The 6,407-nt window shown below is 39.1% G+C and overlaps 5 non-coding genes and 4 pseudogenes across 5 annotated transcripts; all 9 read right to left on the bottom strand.

Annotated features, from left to right (window-relative positions):
- Positions 1 to 205: 205 nt before the first annotated feature.
- On the bottom strand, positions 206 to 398 carry LOC134544127 (U2 spliceosomal RNA). Its single transcript, XR_010077555.1, has one exon. It is a non-coding gene; the product is annotated as a U2 spliceosomal RNA (small nuclear RNA).
- Positions 399 to 808: 410 nt separating this feature from the next.
- On the bottom strand, positions 809 to 973 carry LOC134544154 (U2 spliceosomal RNA; annotated as a pseudogene).
- A 656-nt stretch (positions 974 to 1,629) lies between these two features.
- On the bottom strand, positions 1,630 to 1,822 carry LOC134544126 (U2 spliceosomal RNA). The gene has a single exon (XR_010077554.1). It is a non-coding gene; the product is annotated as a U2 spliceosomal RNA (small nuclear RNA).
- Positions 1,823 to 2,232: 410 nt separating this feature from the next.
- Positions 2,233 to 2,397, bottom strand: LOC134544153 (U2 spliceosomal RNA; annotated as a pseudogene).
- A 656-nt stretch (positions 2,398 to 3,053) lies between these two features.
- LOC134544125 (U2 spliceosomal RNA) lies at positions 3,054 to 3,246 on the bottom strand. Its single transcript, XR_010077553.1, has one exon. It is a non-coding gene; the product is annotated as a U2 spliceosomal RNA (small nuclear RNA).
- A 410-nt stretch (positions 3,247 to 3,656) lies between these two features.
- On the bottom strand, positions 3,657 to 3,821 carry LOC134544152 (U2 spliceosomal RNA; annotated as a pseudogene).
- A 656-nt stretch (positions 3,822 to 4,477) lies between these two features.
- Positions 4,478 to 4,670, bottom strand: LOC134544123 (U2 spliceosomal RNA). Its single transcript, XR_010077551.1, has one exon. It is a non-coding gene; the product is annotated as a U2 spliceosomal RNA (small nuclear RNA).
- Positions 4,671 to 5,080: 410 nt separating this feature from the next.
- Positions 5,081 to 5,245, bottom strand: LOC134544151 (U2 spliceosomal RNA; annotated as a pseudogene).
- Positions 5,246 to 5,901: 656 nt separating this feature from the next.
- On the bottom strand, positions 5,902 to 6,094 carry LOC134544122 (U2 spliceosomal RNA). Its single transcript, XR_010077550.1, has one exon. It is a non-coding gene; the product is annotated as a U2 spliceosomal RNA (small nuclear RNA).
- Between the last annotated feature and the right edge of the window lie 313 nt (positions 6,095 to 6,407).

Raw genomic sequence — 6,407 nt, 5'->3', positions numbered from 1 at the left:
TAGTTCCTGTTCGGCCGCCCCTGGCAGCACCTACTGGATCAGCTTTCTCTTCCTCTTCATTTGTTGAATGTACACACGACTTTTCTGTATTGTCTCTGCACTTGGGCACATTACATTACAACAATCAATTTTTCACTATCATCCATTCTTACAAGTTGGTAACAATGTTTATTACATTTAAAACAAACTTAAAGTTTATTACATTTTGTGGTGGGCCGATCCCGGTGGTACTGCAATACCGGGCCAACCCGCGGCGGAGGTGGGGCAAGCCCCTAGCACTCCGCCCTGTTCCAAAAATCAGTTTAATATTCTGGTCCTGCGATGCAGGACGTATCAGATATTAAGCTGATAAGAACAGATACTACACTTTGATCTTAGCCAAAAGGCCGAGAAGCGATAACAATCCTAATGAACCAGGAGCTATATGGGCTCCCTATTACTAAATCAAATGCTATAACAAGGTCTACTGACTTCCATAAACGACTGTACACTTTCGACGAGCCGTCATACTCTACACCACACATGCACAAGCATGGTCTGTACATTGATAATATCTTCAATACAGTGACACGAGGTATTACAATCCAAATGAATCACTATTCACCAGCAATAAACAAAAAACTTGGTATATCCATAACAACGCTCTTACAATTACCGTACTTTCCACTTGCTGCAGCACAAGCTGGTCCCTTAGATTAACTGCAGTTTCAATAAGGCAAGAATGATTCTCATGGGAGAGTTGACTTTATACATTACATTTTAATTGTCAATATAATTTTATCTAAACAGATATTTAACGTTGCCTAAGCAATGTGCCCCCATGCTGGCATGCACTAGGCAGTGGCCAGCAGGGTCAATCGCACTCCCCGGACCAGGTCCGGGGGCAATCCGTCACAAAAAATGCTGCCAAGACAAAGTGTAGAAGAATCGCAGATACTACACTTCGATCTTAGCCAAAAGGCCGAGAAGCGATACTACACTCTGATCTTAGCCGAAAGGCCGAGAAACATCCCTTAAAATACACATCAAAATTAATATTGCACATTGTAAAACTCCATTAACCAAACACATGTAGTTCAACAGATAAAAAAAAGTCAATACAATTCATACAAATATTAACATGAGTAATGAATAACAATAATAGTAATAAAAGGTTTCACAACAAGCCTTAACCACACACTTACATAAACTCACGCATCGACATGACAAAATACATTTTCAATACATCATCATTATTATCATTTAACACTGCCTAATTGTTAATTATATTGAATTTTTTCTCACACAGCTAAATTTATTAAACATTCACAACAAGCACTACATTGTATGATAAAATAAAATAATTAATTCCTATTATTCTGCACACAAAATTGCTAAGTTCCTACATGTTCTCGCATTCCAAGTTCGTCCCTTGGGCATCCTTGTAGTTCCTGTTCGGCCGCCCCTGGCAGCACCTACTGGATCAGCTTTCTCTTCCTCTTCATTTGTTGAATGTACACACGACTTTTCTGTATTGTCTCTGCACTTGGGCACATTACATTACAACAATCAATTTTTCACTATCATCCATTCTTACAAGTTGGTAACAATGTTTATTACATTTAAAACAAACTTAAAGTTTATTACATTTTGTGGTGGGCCGATCCCGGTGGTACTGCAATACCGGGCCAACCCGCGGCGGAGGTGGGGCAAGCCCCTAGCACTCCGCCCTGTTCCAAAAATCAGTTTAATATTCTGGTCCTGCGATGCAGGACGTATCAGATATTAAGCTGATAAGAACAGATACTACACTTTGATCTTAGCCAAAAGGCCGAGAAGCGATAACAATCCTAATGAACCAGGAGCTATATGGGCTCCCTATTACTAAATCAAATGCTATAACAAGGTCTACTGACTTCCATAAACGACTGTACACTTTCGACGAGCCGTCATACTCTACACCACACATGCACAAGCATGGTCTGTACATTGATAATATCTTCAATACAGTGACACGAGGTATTACAATCCAAATGAATCACTATTCACCAGCAATAAACAAAAAACTTGGTATATCCATAACAACGCTCTTACAATTACCGTACTTTCCACTTGCTGCAGCACAAGCTGGTCCCTTAGATTAACTGCAGTTTCAATAAGGCAAGAATGATTCTCATGGGAGAGTTGACTTTATACATTACATTTTAATTGTCAATATAATTTTATCTAAACAGATATTTAACGTTGCCTAAGCAATGTGCCCCCATGCTGGCATGCACTAGGCAGTGGCCAGCAGGGTCAATCGCACTCCCCGGACCAGGTCCGGGGGCAATCCGTCACAAAAAATGCTGCCAAGACAAAGTGTAGAAGAATCGCAGATACTACACTTCGATCTTAGCCAAAAGGCCGAGAAGCGATACTACACTCTGATCTTAGCCGAAAGGCCGAGAAACATCCCTTAAAATACACATCAAAATTAATATTGCACATTGTAAAACTCCATTAACCAAACACATGTAGTTCAACAGATAAAAAAAAGTCAATACAATTCATACAAATATTAACATGAGTAATGAATAACAATAATAGTAATAAAAGGTTTCACAACAAGCCTTAACCACACACTTACATAAACTCACGCATCGACATGACAAAATACATTTTCAATACATCATCATTATTATCATTTAACACTGCCTAATTGTTAATTATATTGAATTTTTTCTCACACAGCTAAATTTATTAAACATTCACAACAAGCACTACATTGTATGATAAAATAAAATAATTAATTCCTATTATTCTGCACACAAAATTGCTAAGTTCCTACATGTTCTCGCATTCCAAGTTCGTCCCTTGGGCATCCTTGTAGTTCCTGTTCGGCCGCCCCTGGCAGCACCTACTGGATCAGCTTTCTCTTCCTCTTCATTTGTTGAATGTACACACGACTTTTCTGTATTGTCTCTGCACTTGGGCACATTACATTACAACAATCAATTTTTCACTATCATCCATTCTTACAAGTTGGTAACAATGTTTATTACATTTAAAACAAACTTAAAGTTTATTACATTTTGTGGTGGGCCGATCCCGGTGGTACTGCAATACCGGGCCAACCCGCGGCGGAGGTGGGGCAAGCCCCTAGCACTCCGCCCTGTTCCAAAAATCAGTTTAATATTCTGGTCCTGCGATGCAGGACGTATCAGATATTAAGCTGATAAGAACAGATACTACACTTTGATCTTAGCCAAAAGGCCGAGAAGCGATAACAATCCTAATGAACCAGGAGCTATATGGGCTCCCTATTACTAAATCAAATGCTATAACAAGGTCTACTGACTTCCATAAACGACTGTACACTTTCGACGAGCCGTCATACTCTACACCACACATGCACAAGCATGGTCTGTACATTGATAATATCTTCAATACAGTGACACGAGGTATTACAATCCAAATGAATCACTATTCACCAGCAATAAACAAAAAACTTGGTATATCCATAACAACGCTCTTACAATTACCGTACTTTCCACTTGCTGCAGCACAAGCTGGTCCCTTAGATTAACTGCAGTTTCAATAAGGCAAGAATGATTCTCATGGGAGAGTTGACTTTATACATTACATTTTAATTGTCAATATAATTTTATCTAAACAGATATTTAACGTTGCCTAAGCAATGTGCCCCCATGCTGGCATGCACTAGGCAGTGGCCAGCAGGGTCAATCGCACTCCCCGGACCAGGTCCGGGGGCAATCCGTCACAAAAAATGCTGCCAAGACAAAGTGTAGAAGAATCGCAGATACTACACTTCGATCTTAGCCAAAAGGCCGAGAAGCGATACTACACTCTGATCTTAGCCGAAAGGCCGAGAAACATCCCTTAAAATACACATCAAAATTAATATTGCACATTGTAAAACTCCATTAACCAAACACATGTAGTTCAACAGATAAAAAAAAGTCAATACAATTCATACAAATATTAACATGAGTAATGAATAACAATAATAGTAATAAAAGGTTTCACAACAAGCCTTAACCACACACTTACATAAACTCACGCATCGACATGACAAAATACATTTTCAATACATCATCATTATTATCATTTAACACTGCCTAATTGTTAATTATATTGAATTTTTTCTCACACAGCTAAATTTATTAAACATTCACAACAAGCACTACATTGTATGATAAAATAAAATAATTAATTCCTATTATTCTGCACACAAAATTGCTAAGTTCCTACATGTTCTCGCATTCCAAGTTCGTCCCTTGGGCATCCTTGTAGTTCCTGTTCGGCCGCCCCTGGCAGCACCTACTGGATCAGCTTTCTCTTCCTCTTCATTTGTTGAATGTACACACGACTTTTCTGTATTGTCTCTGCACTTGGGCACATTACATTACAACAATCAATTTTTCACTATCATCCATTCTTACAAGTTGGTAACAATGTTTATTACATTTAAAACAAACTTAAAGTTTATTACATTTTGTGGTGGGCCGATCCCGGTGGTACTGCAATACCGGGCCAACCCGCGGCGGAGGTGGGGCAAGCCCCTAGCACTCCGCCCTGTTCCAAAAATCAGTTTAATATTCTGGTCCTGCGATGCAGGACGTATCAGATATTAAGCTGATAAGAACAGATACTACACTTTGATCTTAGCCAAAAGGCCGAGAAGCGATAACAATCCTAATGAACCAGGAGCTATATGGGCTCCCTATTACTAAATCAAATGCTATAACAAGGTCTACTGACTTCCATAAACGACTGTACACTTTCGACGAGCCGTCATACTCTACACCACACATGCACAAGCATGGTCTGTACATTGATAATATCTTCAATACAGTGACACGAGGTATTACAATCCAAATGAATCACTATTCACCAGCAATAAACAAAAAACTTGGTATATCCATAACAACGCTCTTACAATTACCGTACTTTCCACTTGCTGCAGCACAAGCTGGTCCCTTAGATTAACTGCAGTTTCAATAAGGCAAGAATGATTCTCATGGGAGAGTTGACTTTATACATTACATTTTAATTGTCAATATAATTTTATCTAAACAGATATTTAACGTTGCCTAAGCAATGTGCCCCCATGCTGGCATGCACTAGGCAGTGGCCAGCAGGGTCAATCGCACTCCCCGGACCAGGTCCGGGGGCAATCCGTCACAAAAAATGCTGCCAAGACAAAGTGTAGAAGAATCGCAGATACTACACTTCGATCTTAGCCAAAAGGCCGAGAAGCGATACTACACTCTGATCTTAGCCGAAAGGCCGAGAAACATCCCTTAAAATACACATCAAAATTAATATTGCACATTGTAAAACTCCATTAACCAAACACATGTAGTTCAACAGATAAAAAAAAGTCAATACAATTCATACAAATATTAACATGAGTAATGAATAACAATAATAGTAATAAAAGGTTTCACAACAAGCCTTAACCACACACTTACATAAACTCACGCATCGACATGACAAAATACATTTTCAATACATCATCATTATTATCATTTAACACTGCCTAATTGTTAATTATATTGAATTTTTTCTCACACAGCTAAATTTATTAAACATTCACAACAAGCACTACATTGTATGATAAAATAAAATAATTAATTCCTATTATTCTGCACACAAAATTGCTAAGTTCCTACATGTTCTCGCATTCCAAGTTCGTCCCTTGGGCATCCTTGTAGTTCCTGTTCGGCCGCCCCTGGCAGCACCTACTGGATCAGCTTTCTCTTCCTCTTCATTTGTTGAATGTACACACGACTTTTCTGTATTGTCTCTGCACTTGGGCACATTACATTACAACAATCAATTTTTCACTATCATCCATTCTTACAAGTTGGTAACAATGTTTATTACATTTAAAACAAACTTAAAGTTTATTACATTTTGTGGTGGGCCGATCCCGGTGGTACTGCAATACCGGGCCAACCCGCGGCGGAGGTGGGGCAAGCCCCTAGCACTCCGCCCTGTTCCAAAAATCAGTTTAATATTCTGGTCCTGCGATGCAGGACGTATCAGATATTAAGCTGATAAGAACAGATACTACACTTTGATCTTAGCCAAAAGGCCGAGAAGCGATAACAATCCTAATGAACCAGGAGCTATATGGGCTCCCTATTACTAAATCAAATGCTATAACAAGGTCTACTGACTTCCATAAACGACTGTACACTTTCGACGAGCCGTCATACTCTACACCACACATGCACAAGCATGGTCTGTACATTGATAATATCTTCAATACAGTGACACGAGGTATTACAATCCAAATGAATCACTATTCACCAGCAATAAACAAAAAACTTGGTATATCCATAACAACGCTCTTACAATTACCGTACTTTCCACTTGCTGCAGCACAAGCTGGTCCCTTAGATTAACTGCAGTTTCAA

This window comes from Bacillus rossius, unplaced genomic scaffold (genome assembly GCF_032445375.1).
Source record: "Bacillus rossius redtenbacheri isolate Brsri unplaced genomic scaffold, Brsri_v3 Brsri_v3_scf306, whole genome shotgun sequence".
NCBI lineage: Eukaryota > Metazoa > Arthropoda > Insecta > Phasmatodea > Bacillidae > Bacillus > Bacillus rossius.
This window is presented reverse-complemented; position numbering and strand designations above follow the sequence as displayed.